We start from the raw sequence: 17,416 nt of genomic DNA, 5'->3' as shown, positions 1-17,416 counted from the left end.
ACCTCTCTCCATTCCTTCCCAAATATACAAATAACAATGAGTTAATTATTCTCAGGGAGTAACTTATTTCTCCCAATTCACCAATTAGGATGAGGGCTATTTGTTACAATCATAAAAGAGGAAATGGTGTGTGGGACGAGAGGAAATTTGGAAAGGAAACGTGATTGGAGGAATTATTTTGAAAGGTGAAATGAAGGAGAAAAGAGACAAGAACAGAAAAATTAGAAATTGGAAATAAAGTTATTCCAGTCCCTCACTAATAACCTCTACTCCTTGGAAGAGAGGAAGCAGGGCCAGTCATAAAATCCCACAGGTTGTGAAAGGGTTGCTTAGAAAATCCTCTCAGCAAGTCTAGGGGTCATGGGGCTCAGTTTTCGACCAGATGTGATCAGATCTGAGGTCTTCTGATTCTCACTTTTTTCATCTGGAAAATAAGAGCCATACGATGTTTTTCAAAGAGCAACCGGGACATAAAATGAGATCTGCGCTAATGAATGTATGGAATCAAGCTCAATTCGTTCTAGTTCTCTTCTGTTTCCCCCAGTCTTACCCAGATTCCAAACTCGCTGTCACAGAAGAAAACCAGGCAACAATTCTATTTCTATACTATGTAAAAACAGAAAGAAATATGCAAAAATCTTCACAAACACTGTTAACGTGAACATTTGGGCCTACACAAGAAATTCATCAATCTCTTTTCATTTTCTGCAATTGCAATTCTTTTTCAGAGTGAATGATTCTACTTTCTAACTGCACTAACCCGCTGTTAAAAATAGCTAATTTTCCTCTGGATGACTCTGGTTGTATTTTTAATTTTTAGTTATGCTTTCCTCAGTATTCTTCCCATAACTGTTCCTTTTTACCTAAATCATTTTAAGTTTAGCATTAGTCATAAAAGGAATGCTGATCAATATAGAAATCAACTGAGTGGGAACAATATTTAACTGAGATGACTAGGCATATGAATACATGGTGAACCCTAAAAAATATTTACTGACATTCAATCAAGTAAAAATAGTACTTATGATATACAAACAAGATACGAAAATGCAGTTGAGAATAATTCCCTTTATCATTTATCATTTTTCTCCATAAATAATAAGATAGCAAGAAAACTACCCGATTTTAAAATGAACAGAGCATTTAAATAGACATGGCTCAAAAGAAGACATACAAATGACCAAAAGGATATTTTTAAATGTTCAATATATGACTATATATGAATGCAAATTAAAGCAACAATGAAATATCACCTCACAACTGTTTGAATGGCTATTACCAAAGAGATAACAAGTGTTGGCAAGGATATGGAGAAGAAGGAACCCTTGTACATTGTTGGAGAAGGTGTGAACGAGTATAGCCCTTATGGAAAACAGTATGGGAGTTCCTCAAAAAATTGAGGTTAGAGCTACCATATGATCCCACTACTGAGTACGTATCAAAGGATATGAAATCGATATGTTAAAAATATATCTGCATTTCCAAGTTCATGACAGCCTTACCCATAATAGCCAAGATATAAAATCAGCCTAAGGGCACATCATCAGATGAATGGGTAAAGAAAATATATACACAAAGGAATACTATTCAGCCTTCAAAAAGAAGAAAATCTGGCTATTGGCAACAGCATGGATGAAACTTTAGGACATTGTGTTGAGTGAAATAAGCCAGGCCACAGAAAGACAAATACTGTAAGATCTCACTTATATGTAGAATCTTAAAATGGGGTACTTGCAGAAGTAGGGAGTAGAATGGGGGTTACCAGAGGCTGAGGTAAGGTGGAACAAGGGACAGGAAACAGGTAAATGTTGATCAAAGGGCAAAAAGCTTCAGTTAGACATAAGAAATAAGTTTTCAAGATCTACTCCACAGCTTGGTTACCACCATTAATAGTAATGTCTTGTATATTTCAAAATTGCTAAAAGAGGAGATTTTAAATGTCCTTACTTTAAAAAATGGTAAGTATATAAGGTGATGCATAATTTTATTAGCTTGCTATAATCATTCCACAATATATGCATAAACAAAATGTCACATTGTACCCCATAAGTGCCAGGGACATGAAAAAAATGTATACACATTTTAAGAGATATTATCTATATATTACTTTTAGTTCACCATAATCAGAAGTGTCTGGACACTGATGGTGACCACTCTGAGTTCCTCTTATAACTGAAGAAGTAACATGACGTGTATTCATCTTCTGTTATTGGTATATATTAAGTGTTACGATTTTAATATAGTTTTTCTTCTCTTATCATGTGCATACCTTTTTTTGGCATCCTCTGTATTCACAATTAGTATTTGTCGATTACAAATACAAATTGTTTTTAAATGTCAAGTAAACCATGTAGCCCTTCAGCTAGATATGGGAGCCAAGCTTGACAGAAACGGCATGATACTTGCACCATTTGGCCATACTGGATGCCCACAGAACATATTGGGTGGAGATATTTGGCTGAAGAGTCAAATTGGCATCTCCAAGGGAACAACAGCAGTGGAGAGGTTTAAGGATAACAGTGGAGTTTCTGCAGGGTCTATAGTAGTGCTGGATCCAAGGGTATGCTGTGCATCAAGTAGCTCTTAAGGGAACCACAGGCAGATCCCAACATAGGGGAGCTCCTGGGAAGCATATCCTGCTCTCCAGAGTGTTTGAAATAGAATGTGCAGTCACAGCCCACCCAATCGCCAGGGATACGCAGCCTATGCACAGAGGTTAGGAAGGCTGCCCAGATTGAGACATTGCATCCGCTTAGCCCCTTGCAAAGTAGGAGTCTGTGGAGACAGAAGTGCATTTTGAGGAGCAATTTCTTGCAATCGCTGGGTCCGTGAACAAACTGGGCTGTGAAGCCAGATTTTCCCTCCTGGGCGACATCATTCAGAGGCACATAACTCATGCTTGCAACACTTATTCAAGAGAGAATAGCTACGCTTGGTAGGGATAGTCACAGGAAAACAAAATGACCCAAGAGTTTAGTAAAGCCAGCTGTTTCCACTTCTGAAAGCAAAAACAACAAAATCTAAAATGATACAAAGTTCAAAGTTGAACAAATACAGCTAAGTCATTGGCAACAAATCCATCTGAAGTTATAAACAGTGTTATTGATTTAGCATTGGCTATAACTGGCAAAAAGTATTTTGAGATACAACGATGTGGCCGAAAGTCAGCCAAACTTGGAAGTTAGAAGATATGGACTGAAGTACCAGTTCTGCCCCTCACGACTTTCATGAACTTGAACAAGTTACTCAAACTTTCTGAACATAATGGGGAAAAAAGGGATAAGCGTACATGTTCTACACTTTCCAACGACGGGAAGATTGCTGATGCAAGTGAGCAATTCTAGTGATAAATTGAACAAAATGCCACAATGTGAGTGTCAACATAGGGCCCTGGGCTTACAGTGGCACCATGAACTTTAGGACAGAGGAAGGGCAATGATAGGAAGGAGACCAGTGGAGATGCGGAAAAATACAAAGATGGAAACCAAGGTGTAGGAACATGTGTTGGAATGGACGGTTAGGAAGTGATGGCTACTTGAACCAAATAACGTAGATATCTTCTGAGAGAGAGAAGGAAAAGATAGCAGCTAACGGAGACATGGTGGCATTGAAACTTGAGCAAGGAAGAAAGGAAGGGAAGGAATGTTGGCTGCCTTCTCTGTGTTAACCCCTACATCCAAAAGCCCCATGCTTTCCCTTGACTTAGACGTTCTCCCTTGACTTTCTTTGACTCAGTCCTGTTCAACTTGAGTTTCCCCTAGTGTCTCCACATCTTGGGAAACCATTGTGCAATCCTCTGGGCTCTTCTATGGCATAGCATTTAATTATATTAAAATGAAACTATTTAATATTCTGTGTGTGTGTGTGTGTGTGTGTGTGTGTGTGTGTGTGTGTGTGTGTGTGGTTTCTGCTCTGTCATCCAAGCTGGAGTGCGGTAGCACAATCATGACTTCAACTCCTGGATTCTAGTGATGATCCTCCCACTTTGGCATCCCAAGTCTCTGGAGTTCAAACACACGACACCACCATGCCTGGCTTACACCTGCCATTCTCAGTGGCCTTTTAGCTCCTTGAGGGCATGTATCCTTTCTCAGTGGATGCTTAGCTTCTTGAGGAGCTTCCATTCTGAAGTCCCCATGCCTAGGACAGAGCTTAGCGCACAGTAGGAACCTGATAAAAATGTCTGAGTTAAATAAAAAGCTTTATATAATCCTTACACTTTATATAATCCTTACAGTAACCCTGAGCTAGAGACTTAAGCCAGGCTGGGAATGGGGAAGGAGGTAAAAAGAGCTAAGATTCAGACACAAAGATTCACAGGTAACAAGTGGGAACATTAATACTCACTGTGAGCTGACAACTTGTGGGATAGTCATGGGACATTTGACCAGGGATTCTTGAATGTCCACCAGCTATACCCATGCCATGTTAGGTAATAAGAATGACATGAACAATTTAATGAGATTACAGATCCCGGGATTTTCCCCCAATCTGAAGAGTCTGTGCTAAGGTTTGTCTCCACCCAAACTCATATTGAGGCTTGGTCCTAAATTCAGCTGTGTTGGGAGTTGGGACCTGGTGGGAGGTGCTTGGGTCACGTGGGCAGATCCCTCATGACTAGATGGCTGCCATCTTGCCTCGTGGGAGTGAAGAATTCTCTCTTACAGACCTGGATCAATGACTGTGAAGATGGGTCATCATAAAGTAAGGCTGTTCCTCATGTGTTGTTTTCTTGCACACTCCCACTCGCCTTTTGACTTCTCCATTACAATGAGTTACAGCATGTGGCCCGCTCTAGAAGCTGAGGAGATACCAGCGCCATGCTCTTGGACTTTTCTGTCAAGAATAGTGAGTCCAGCTGGGCTCAGTGGCTCAACCTGTAATCCCAGCACTTGGGGAGGTCAAGATGAGCGGATTGCCTGAGCCTGCGGGTTCAAGACCCATCTAGGCAACTTGGCAAGACCTCATCTCTACAATAAATCAAAAATTAGCCAGGCATGGTAGCGTGCGCCTGTAGTTCCAGCTACTTGGAAGGCTGAGGCAGAAGGATCGCCGGAGCCCAGCGGGTGGAGGCTGCGGTGGCCGGAAGTGGCCACTGCACTCCAATCTGGGTGGCAGAGTGAGACTCCAACTCAAAAAATAAAAAAAAATCATCAGTCCAATAAACCTTTTTTCTTTACAAATTACCCAGCCTCAGGTAACGCTACATGGACTAAGACACTCTGATTCTCACCAAATCTTCATTTTAGTAAGAATGTCTCACATTTGTCCATTTGCTCTGGAAAAGGAGGTCATTCTCAAGTCTATCTTCCCTTTCATCCTAGTTTAATCCATCCCCAATTCCTGCTAACATATCCTCCTAAATATCTCTTGCACCCACCATTTTTTTTCTATGTCCACTATTGCTATCCTTTCATGAGCACATGGAACACAGCCAGGGACTCTTCCTTGACTTGTTGACCCAATTCTACACTGGGCCTTCTTCCAATTGCAGCGAGAACAAGTTTTTTAGACTTAAACATACTCAACATTCACTCAATTTTTCTTGTCATTATTATTATTTTTTTTTACAAAAAGAAAGAAATTAACTCTTAATGAAATCTCTAAGAAGGCCTTTTGAAGCTCTTAGAAGAAAGTTTAAAATCACAACTCTATAATACAGTTAAAAGTTCCTCGTTGGTCTGGCCCCCACCTACCTGTCCGGTTTCCTGCCCCTGTGACTCAGCCACACAGGCCTGACTTCAGTTCTTTAAATGTCACCTGGCTTCAAATGTCCTTCTGGTGGCAGGGCCATGGCACAAGCTGTTCTGTCTGCCTGAATGTTTTCCACCCTCCCACCTACATTCTCCAATTTGACTTCTACTTGTCTTTGGAAATCAGCCCAGCCAAGGTGAGATCCTGCCACTGACACACTCTTAGCAGCCTGAAATGTTCCTTTATCACGGATTATGGTTATGTGTTCATTTGTGTGATGAATCGATTGATAGCTGTCCATCCCTCCCACTTCATGGCTATAAGCTACAGGGATTCAGAGTCTATGTTAACTTTACTCAGTGTGCTATTCCCAATACCCAGCCCCGTGAACTGATAAGTAATGGGTGTTCAGTACTTGAGTGTTAAATAGATACAGGAGCAATGTAATAAGTCCAGGGCCGGGTCCAGGAATCTCAGTCATTATAACCCTCTCTAAGTGGCTTGATGAAGATTTGGGGAAGATTATCGAAAAAGTTCATCCCAAGCCAAGAATTCTAGGAAATTCTAGGAAACTGTACTGTTCCTCTGCATTCACATATGCACGTACTTGGGTACATGCATGAGCAATGTTTTAAAGCACTGAGGACCCTTGGCAGACCTTTGGCACTTTGTGAAGAAAGGGTGCTCTGTGCATGTCCCTGGAGTGACCAGCAACTTGGCTCTCTGACTGTTTCTAAGTCCCCTGCAGTCTAGATCAGTTCAACCATTATTTACTGAACATTTTATCTGAACCAGGAAATTTTCCACTTTATGCTAGTTTAAGTTCTACCTTCAAGGAGAACTCGTTGCATAGTGAAAGACACACAGGAAACCAAGTCCTTGTCATTCAGTGTAAAAATGCGCAGTGATGGACAAATGAATATAGTATCATGGTAGCCCTGTGGAAGGATTGTGCACGTGTTTTGGGATGACTCCAAGGAGAAAATGTAGCTTGAAGCAGAGCTGGAGGAATGAATAAGAGTGGATCGACTTTTAAGGGGGCAGAGAGGGCACATACAGAAATACAAATGCAAAAATCAGTATCTTTTTTTTGACTTGGGGTCTCACTCTGTTGCCCAGACTGTAGTGCAGTATCACGCCCCCAGCCACCGCAGCCTCGACCTGCTGGGCTCTGGTGATCATTCTGCCTCACCCTTCCAAGTAGCTGGAACTATAGGCGCGTGCTACCACACCCGGTTGGTTTTTGATTTATTGTAGAGACAAGGTCTCGCCAAGTTGCCTGGGTGGGTCTCGAACTCACGGGCTCAGGCAATTCTCTGGCCTCAGCCTCCCAAAGTGCTGGGATTACAGGCTGAGCCACCGAGCCCAGCCTAGGGGATCTTTTAATATGTTTGGAGGACAACCAGCAACTGCATGGTAGAAGCAGGAGAAAGGAGAAAGGAAGGAGCTGATGGCGTTGGAAAAGCCTGAGGGATCATGAAGCTTCTTCCCTTCCTTTCAAATTCAAGCTTTTTCTCCCTTTCCTGACACCTCAAATTCAGGCTCACCATTTATACATCTACGTCCCTTAATTAGTGCCTTTCTTATGTCCCTTAATTAGTCCTTAATCCTCAAGTTCAATGCTTTAATACCTGCCTAGTGTATCTCATCAGCAGGGGACCCAATGTCCCTGTGAGAACCCATCTTGCCGAGATTGTCGCTGGCAGATTTACTTCCAGTGTGAGTGTTGCAAGAATTTGTCTAACAGAATGAATGATCAACCTTGAGTAAAAGGGATTATGAAAAACTTAATAGCATTGTGGCAATGTGGCCGTTAATGAAATACAGTTGGCTGCTCCCGCTCTTTGGCACCAACCAACCCGACGCTGTCAACATCACAATTCGGTATTTGTTCCCAATTATTTTACAGCAACAACGGAAATACAATGTGTTATTAATCATATTTATTATAAGTATCAATTTGAGGAATTTCTGACATGCCAGAAGATGAATAGGTTTATTATGAAAAGCAATTCTGCTTGGTGAATGCTGACTGCCGCTGTGTAATAAATAGCCTCTGTGGGAAAATTTCTAAAAAGGAAGGAAAGCAGAAAATAGCCCTAAAAACAAAAATGAAGCCTCAAAACCCTTCCATGCCTACTGTGTCCATGGGTCAAGCACCTCATGCTTTTAGAACTCCAGCAGGTTATAGGAAGCCAGTAGGACATTCCAGACTCCGAGACAAACGTGAGCAAGGAAGCTTTCATCATTTCATCCCCCAAAAAGGGGACACTGGAAGCAAAGGACAACTTCTGAAAATGCAGTACCCTTCAACGTCTCTTCCCTTTACAACAATATCTCTTCCTCTTACAATACTCCCAGCATGCACTGCTTCAGGGACTGCAATTATACTATTGACTGTAGCCAGAAAAACCTTTATCCTCATTATACTATAGAGCTTATTCTTTCACTTCTTTCAGGCGCCTGTTCAAATTTCTCCTTGTTAGAACTTTCTGGCTCTCTCATTTAAAAAACAGTTTCCCTGACCCCCATTTTTAAAGCTTCATTTACTTATGATTATTTTTACTGGTATATAACAGATGCACTTATTTTCAAAGTACATGTGATCATTTGATACATTCATACACTGGGTAAATCTCAAATCAGAGTAATTGGGATATCTATCCCTTTAAATATCTATCTTTTCTTTATGTGAGGGACACGCGAATTATTCTCTTCTAAGAATTTTGAAATGCGCAGCAGAATAATCATGTTAGCTATAGTCACCCGACTGATCTATCAAACACTAGGTGTTACTTCTGTCTAACTGTATACTGTACCCATTAATTATTGACCCTGGAATGTATCTATTTTTGCTTCCTATAATTTTCTCCCTCTAGGCTATGAACCAAAGGAGAACTGAGCACTTGCTTTGCTCACTGCATACCTGCCACACAATAGTCTCAACTATTTGTGAAATAAATAAACAGAAGAGCAAATAAGTGGATGAATGAACAATTGAATGATGGAGGGAACTCATACAACAGTGTCTTTCTGAACTTGGTTGCCTTTACCTTGGTAAAATAGTTCTTGATTTCTTGCCTGTTCTTGATGCTCTGTGTTCCAGCCCCAATTCTGTTTATCCTCATTGCAACTTTTTCTTTTTTTGTTGTTTTTTTGAGTTGGAGTCTCACTGTGTCGCCCAGACTGGAGTACAGTGGCTGCTCCCTGCCATCACGGCCTCGACCTGCTGGGCTCTGGTGATTCTTCCGCCTCAGCCTTCCAAGTAGCTGGAACTACAGGTGCGTGCTACCACGCCCGGCTAGGTTTTGATTTATTGTAGAGATGAGGTCTCGCCAAGTTGCCCAGGCTGGTCTCGAACCCGCGGGCTCAGGCAATCCACTCACCTCAGCCTCTCAAAGCGCGGGATTACAGGCTGAGACACCGAGCCCGGCTTGCAACTTTTTCAATATCTTCCAAATCAGTTGTTTTTTCAAAACCATTCTGTTGTTTTTCTTTAATCCATCCTCACTATTGCCACCAAAATAACTTTAAGGAAAAATCCCATTATCTCTTTGCTTCATCGCAGGGGTTAAAAATCTTTCACAGATTTCTATGTTAAGAATGAAGCTGGCCAGGCATAGAGGCTCATGCCTGTGATCCCAACAATTTAGGAGGCCAAGGAGGAAAGATAGCTTGAGCCCAGGGGTTTGAGACCAGCCTAGGCAACATAACAAGGCATCATCTCTACAAACAATCCAAAAATGAGCCGGGCCTGGTGGCGTGCCCCTGTAATCCCAGCTACTTGGGAGGCTGAGACAGAAGGATTGCCTGAGCCTAGGAGGTTGAATCTGCAGTGAGTCATGACCATGACACTGTACTCTAGCCTGGATAATACAGTGAGAATGAGACCCTAACTCAAAAAAAAATAATAAAGCTCAAAATCCTTAGCACAGCATTCAAGACACTCATCATTTGCTCCCTGCCCGTGTTCCCAGCTTTGTCTCCTGTCTTTGTCCCACATGCTCAATGGTCCAGACACATCTCCAGAAGTGTCCCCCCAAGTGAACCACTCCCTTTCATGTGTCTGAGGCTGAGTACTACTCTTCTCTGTAGCCAAATATAATATCAAATATCAAAATATATTTTGATTTTACCTGAGATATCTTACTTGGGGCCCCAGTTTTTCTTTCGTAGGTTGCTGTGACGAAAAGGACAGTTTCTAGTAGTATTATCCATCTCTGATTTTTTTTCCAGTAGCTATATCAGTTCTCACTCCAACTTAGAAAAGGTTTGTAGAAAATTACAAACCTACATCATTTCCTCCTTTGAACTACTTTGCAGGGTAGAATTTATTTTTCATGGAATTATTTGAGATCAATTTTTAACTATGACTTTCGTCGTACAGGATTTTTACAACCTTATTTTCTGCTGATACAAATGACTTTTGAGCCTTAAAAGGGCAGGGCTATATTTTCCTTCAAACATGTTTTAAATCACTGAAGAGAATAAATTTTTCATAAAATTAAAGAACATTTTACTCCAGGACTTAAGAAATGGGAGTTTTAATAGGCAGATGCTAGAAACCTACTGAGATTGTTTTTAAATGCCAGTCCAGACAGTTGGCATAAAATATAAACAATAAAGGTTAAAACTAAGCAAATTATTTTGCATTTGCCAAACACTTCCACAAATGGCGACAGATGTCACCTCTTTCCATTTTATACCTGAGATGAATAGGAAATAAACCATTCTGAGAGTCAAGGTTTAGCCTAAGGCATGGGTATGGTCCTTATAATTAGGGGAACGAAACACAGAGTAACTCTGAAATCACTGTTAAGGAGTTAGTAGCATAGAGTAGAGAGATTTGCAATCAGCAGGAAAAACTACTGTCCTTCAATCTTCACTAAAAAACAGCAAGTGACAGTTTCACAGCAAATTCTAGAACTCTTCAGGCCCTGATAAAAGTCAGCACAATACGGGGGATTCTTATAGGAAAGAGTAAAATAAGTTAAAAAGTAAAATAAGTTAATATCTAAGATTTTGTGAGGGCAAGAAAAACAGGAAGATAAAACACTGTAAAAAGACAAAAACATATTTCACATTTGGAGACAAGATTTTGCTATCCACAGGAAATTGGAACTTGGAATTTTCTGTTCCTTGGAGATAAGCTTTTATCTCATTTCTCAAAAAAGTGAAATGAAAGGGATGCTAGGTCCCAAAGGGAGAAATTTTAGCTAGAGTCAGTGGTACTGTTCGAGTACAAATTATCCTCAGAGGAAAGTGAGTAGACAGTTGTCTGAAGGAAGAGGTTATTAACAAAAGAGCTGGAAAATGGAGTTCATTTGTAGGTGTAGTGGGATTAACACTGAGGCCATCTTCTTTTTTTTATTATTGTAAAGTTGTGGGGTACAGTTAAGGGTTAGGTATATAATTGCGTTTCATTCAGGCACCCTGTTGATATGGGGTGTTTCCCCGTTCCCAGACAGATATTTGCTACTGTTAATCCCATCTCCCTCCCCCCACCATAGTTTCCCAGTACGGTCAGTCATTTTCGTATAGTATTGCATTGGATGTTTAAGGTTCATTATATGAGTGAGAACATGTGATATTCGGATCTTTGTTTCTGTGAGAGGTCACTCAGTATTATAGACTCTAGTTCCATCCAGGTTGCTGCGAAATTCATGATTTTGTTCTTTTTTATGGCTGCGTAGTATTCCATCGTGTATATGTACCACATTTTTTTAATCCAGTCCTCTTTTGATGGGCAGCATGGTTGCTTCCAGGTTCTTGCTATTATGAACAACACTGCGATAAACATACGTGTGCAGTTATCTTTTTTATAGAATGATTTGAGATCTTCCGGATATATTCTCAGTAGGGAGATTGCGGGGTCGTATGGGAGGTTGATATTTAAAGCTTTTAGGAATCACCACACTGCTTTCCACAGAGGCTGCACTAGTTTACACTCCCACCAACAGTGTAGAAGTGTTCCCTTTCACCACACCCTCTCCAGCAGCTGTTATTTTTTGAGTTGTTGATAATTGCCATTCTGACTGGGGTTAGGTGGTATCTCAGTGTGGTTTTGATTTGCATCTCCCTGATGATTAGTGAGGTTGAACATTTCTTCATATGTCTGTTGGCTGCTCGGATGTCTTCCTTTGTGAAGTGTCTGTTCATATCTTTTGCCCATTTTATAATGGGGTTGTTTTTTTCTTTTCAGCATGTTTGAGTTCCTTGTAGATCAAAGATGTTAAGCCCTTGTCTGACCTGGTGTTGGCAAATACTTTTTCGAGACTGGGAACTTTCAATCGTTTTTGAGCAGTGGAATCCCCTAGGGAGATATCTGAGGGGTATGGTTACATCTTGCAACTGGTTTAGGATTTCTAAATATGATTCTTGATGACTGATATATTGCTAATGTTGTTAAGACTTCTCATTATTTCAAATATTATTCCAGTGAGTCCATGTGGGGCATAACTGTTTTGTTCCTGAGCCTGACTTTTTGGGAATTCCTTGGAAGTCTGTCACTCTTACGCCTTCTTGGAAATGACTGCTTTAGCTATTTTCTTCTGGACCCTTGATGTGAGTATATGAACATATCATACAGATACAGTCATAAATAAGAAGAAACATTTACAATCACTGAACCTTTTGAAAATTTGTGTTGCAAATTTCTTTTGTCTCACTTCCCTCACTGTATATCATTATTTTCTGTATTTTCTATTTTACTGTCATTTTGTTACAAATATTTTTTAACTTCTTTTGAGACCACTTTTTGGACATGTGTTCTTTAGTAGTATGTTGTGTGACCTTCAAATGTTTTGTAGTTTTCCAGTTATCTTTGTGTTATTTGGTTTCAGATTTTGTGAAGAAGCAAGCTTCTTGTGACATATTTTCTTTACTATTTATTAAGGTGTGTTTTGTAGCCTGGGATGAGTTCTGTCTTGCTGAATACTAGATGTGAGATGGATAAGAATGATTAATCTTCTATTGCAGGTTGAAGTTTATAGATGGAAATCGTTTCAATTGATTGACCAGTCCAGGTCAGCTATATCCTTATTGATTTTCTAACCACTGAATTTGTGAGTGACTGAAGAGGGGTTTTGAAGTTTCCAGCTATAATTTGGATTCATCTGTTTCACCCTGTGGTTCTATCACTTTTTGCCTCATGTGTTTTGAAGTTGTGTTGTTAGGTTCTCACTTGCTAGGGATTGTCATGTCTTCTTGGATAATCAACCACATCACTATTAATTTAGTACTTCTTTTGATTCCAGGTACTTTTCCTTTCTCTGTAATGTGTTTTGTATGAAACTAAAATAGCTGTTCCAGCTTTTAAAAATAGTGATAGCAATGTATGTTTTTTTTTCTCTCTCTCTCTCTTTTTTTTTACTGTTAATGTATCTGTGTCTTTCTGCTAAAAGTGGATTTTTTTGTAGGCATAATATTGTGTTTTGTGTTATTATGCACCTTCAAAGTCACTGTTTTTATATTGGTGTTTTTAGACCAATTGTTTTAAAAGTGATTATTGATATGTTTGGATGAATATCTCCTGTATGTTTTAGTTTTTCATTTGTTGTCCTTGTTTTTTTCTTTTGTCTTCTAGTCTTGCTTTATCTTTTCTAGTGTTATTGATAATTTAGTAGAATATCATATATTCTTGTCTCTTCACTTGTCATTTATACACATTACATTTCTTTACTTTTTTATTTTATCAGATGTTGCCCTTGAGTTTGAAATAGACATTTTAAAGTAACCCAATGCCTCTTTCCAATAACACTACACCTCTTCCAGGGAAATGTGAAAACCTTTCAGCAGATTTTTTTCAGTACTCCTGAAAATGTATTTTTCTATTATTCTTTCCCCCTTTTATTGCTATTATTATTGGGACCATGCTGTTATCTATCGGATCAAGGAAGTATAAGAAAATCCTTATCTTCATAATTTTTCTTATCAAATGCTCTTTCTTACATTTTGTTTGTCAAAGTTACTGACTGATATTATTTGTCTTCTCTCTAGGCAATTCTCCTAGGGACACATTCCCTCAATTCATGTTTGTGTGAGAGAGTCTCATTTCTCCTTCACTTTTGAAGCATAGCTCTTTGAATACAGGGTTCAAGGTTGATAGTATTTGTTTTAGCACTCTATTTTATTTCATGTTTTGATTGTATGACTTCTGGTGAGAAGTCTGATGTCATCCATACCTTTCTTACTCTAAAGGTGAATTTTTCATTTTCTCTGTGGCTTCTTCCATGATTTTTGTCTTTGTCTTTGAATTTTGTAGATTGGATATTTTGTGTGTCTCCATGTAGGATTTTTTATTTTGCTCTAAACTTCTTGGATCTGTGATGTGGTGTCAATGTTTTGTTATTCTTCTACCCAACTTTGCCATAAATTTGGTGATCTTGCTTCAAATTAGTAGAATTCATGTTGATCTGATGAGGGGGTGGTTTCCATCTGATGTCGTTTTTTATTCCCTTAAATTAGTTCAGACACGTTATAACAAGTTAGTATGAATTAATTTTGGTGCCAAAAATGTGAAATTCATGCATCATTTTCCATAAAAAACATTTTCCATGAACTTTTTGAAGACTCTTCTTATTCAACAAGAGTTATAAATATTTCTTTTAAGAACAAAATCTAAAGAATAAGTAACTGATGAACTCATTGCTTTTTCCACTTTCTCCTGCTTTAGAGATGGAGGTGAATGGGGCAGGGAAACTCATTGTATCTTGAACTTGGTATGATGAAAAGTGAATATCTATGATTACCTGTTAACTATCCTGAATGCATTATCAATGATAATAGGTTTATAAGTGGCTCCTTGATGCTACCATGCTATTGCACTATCTTGGCAAGTTTTGGGGACTGGCCTCAGCATATGATCACCAATTGCCCCATTCAGTGATGTAACTATGTTTTAGTGATCAAGAAAATGTCTTTTCATGGTGTGCAAATAAGATTCTGCCTGGATTCTATTTCTGTGATGTATTTGTGTTTAGGAAGCACTTTTTGTTTTTTCTTTAAATGTCAGCTGTCATTTGTGTTGTTGCTTGTGAATTTTCTCTAGTCACCTCCTACTCCCTCTCTGACTTCACGACCTTTGTTTTGTGATCTGGATAAAACATAAGACCTGATTTGTTCAAACTGCTTTTTAATTCTGCAAACATCCAACTCTGTATAAGATTTTAAGGAGCTTTCTGGTGAGATATTGAGGTATATGTTAGTGCACAGATTTTGCCTTTGTTGGGTTCTTAGGAAGCTTTTAAAACAACCTTTAGTTCTAGGCTTATTATGAATATTTGAATTTACACACGAAAGTAGATAAATGTTTTATTAACATAATTTTTAAAATATCTGCCATTTCCATTGAAAATTTTATATAGATTAGTGATTATTTTACAGAAAGCAGACATACCTTTGATAAAAACAAGTTATTTCTATTTGTGTTCTTATGGAAAATAGTTTATAAAGTATTACCCCTAAAATAGGAAATTCTTTCCGACTTTTTGTATTTTTAATTCTGTTGTATGGGTGGAAAGAATGCTTCCCCTCTTCAATGTGAGAGTTCACTACTGAAATAAGCTGACAATAGACAGCTTTTCAGGGGAAAATATGCATACAAACTTTTTGATATCCCAAAACACAAATGCCATACAAAATATGGGACCTCAAGAAGTACCCAATGTTTGATGTTTAAATAGCACCTTCCTGCTCTTGCTGAGTTGCTGGTGCTCGCGCTGCTCGCTAGTCCTTAGTTCTCTGCTCCCAGCCAAGGCCAGGTGGACCGTACCCAGCTGCGGGGACCATGTTCTGACACAAGCTCACGGCTCTCGACTACCACAACCCGACCAGCTTCAACTGCAGAGATGAAACAGAATTTCAAAACTTTATTGTTTGGCTTGAAGACCAGAAAACCAGACACTACAAGATTTTAAGGCTGATGTGGTGGCTTTAGCTAACCTTCTTCAGATCCAGTATCATGATGATTACCTGGTAATGCTTAAGGCAATTTGTGTTTTGGTTCAGGAGTACTTGACACAGGATGAAGTTGCTAAAGCAAATCAAACAAAAGAGGGTATTCCTGCTGCTTTAGACAAACATATTCTTGGTTTTGACACAGGAGACACAGTTCTTAATGAAGCTGCTCAGATTCTGCGATTGCTGCACATACAAGAGCTTGGAGAGCTACATACAAAAATTAACGAATCCATAGTGGCTGTTCAGGCAATTATTGCTGATCCAAAGACAGAACACAGACTGGAAAAGTTGGAAGATGAGCTTCAGATTTTCAGCTTCTCACCTATCTAGTACAGTTTGGGAACCATGCACACTTTTGGCATGTTTGGAAATCAAATGTCACATTTTCAAGGGAAGAATTCCAGAAAATTGACCTTGTAGAGATTCACCACCATTACTTTTTTCTTTAATAAAGTTTTTCATAAGTGGAAAAAATTAAAATAAAAAAATAAACAAATAGCACCCTCCTCCTAGGGGAGATGGAGATGGAGATATAGGCAATATAGGAGGACAGTCAGTGATTTTGAGGGGCACGAATTAGCCCATAGAAAACAGTTGACCTGCGGTAAGGTTCCTCTGTGATCTGGATGTAGCAACAGTTGCAGGAAGGTGAGGGGCAGAACTACACTGTGAACTCAGCTTGTCTTTTATACAGATAGTGTCTCCCAGGTACTCTTTTGATGCTGTCCTCATAAGAATGAACGATAAGTCTGTCTTGGCATGGAGATGACTTTTAATGTTTTCTCTACTCCAGTGGCTACCCTTTCCTGGATATTTGATGAGAATACTGGAGAGGGTATTTTAAGACAATTGAATTTCTTCTGGAGGATCTTTCTTTAATCAGACCAGGAAACATGAGAGAAAGCTCCTTCATGGGACTCCAGAAAAAAAAGAACAGAGAGAGAAAGTGGGGGAAGATCAGGAAGAGACCTTGGTTCTGAGGCTTATTTCTGAGGCTTGAAATGACCTATCTTTCAAAGTACTCAGCATGCCAAAGTGCCATATTTGGGGGCATAGTTGACTAAGCCACGCATTATGAATTAAGGATATGGGACTAAAAGATTATTGTAATTTCATTGGATTGTGAATTTTATTATTTTATCAGGAAGTGTAAGTATTTCTTAATATGCTTTGACATGAAATTTAAGTTTGCTTCTTCCTTTCCTAGATAAAGTCTGCAGGATATCAAGGTAAGATTTAGGCAGCTTCTTTATTTGCAGTATTTTCTCACCACTGTGGGTTCTACTTCAACTATGAGTAAATACAGTGAATTCTGATGTCTGGTTGTTTCTCATTTCTTAAAAAATTTATTCTTCCTGTGTTGAAACCTAAAATACAGTGTAGAGCATGTTATCACTTATTGAGATGTTAACAGAAGTAAAAGAGTACAGAAGTAGAGAGACTAGGATTCCGGTTTATCCTTGCACAGAAATGGTTAGGAAACTGGTGATAACATGAGTGTAAAATGTGGAGGGAGTATGTTGGTATGAACTGACATACAGCATACCTGGTGTTTAGAATCTTAATCTGCAGAGCTCTTACGATGGACAAGGAGAAGATAAGATTGGGGCCAGATAAGAGAATTAAGTGTCAGAGAGTTCTAGTATAGTGGGCTTTGCTCTAGGTGCTTCGCAAGTGAGACTTACCTGGAGAGGAAGCTGCTTGCATGTTGTTCACCTTAGGTGGGAGGTAACATTTTCATCTTGGAGATTAAAAGTCTAGT

The 17,416-nt window shown here is 39.2% G+C and overlaps 1 pseudogene; it reads left to right on the top strand.

The window, feature by feature from the left end:
• Positions 1-7,498: 7,498 nt before the first annotated feature.
• LOC110596834 lies at positions 7,499-16,105 on the top strand (annotated as a pseudogene).
• Positions 16,106-17,416: the final 1,311 nt, after the last annotated feature.

Source organism: Carlito syrichta, unplaced genomic scaffold, assembly GCF_000164805.1.
Source record: "Carlito syrichta isolate Samal-C Ts95f unplaced genomic scaffold, Tarsius_syrichta-2.0.1 Scaffold314698, whole genome shotgun sequence".
Taxonomy (NCBI): Eukaryota; Metazoa; Chordata; class Mammalia; order Primates; family Tarsiidae; genus Carlito; species Carlito syrichta.
This window is presented reverse-complemented; position numbering and strand designations above follow the sequence as displayed.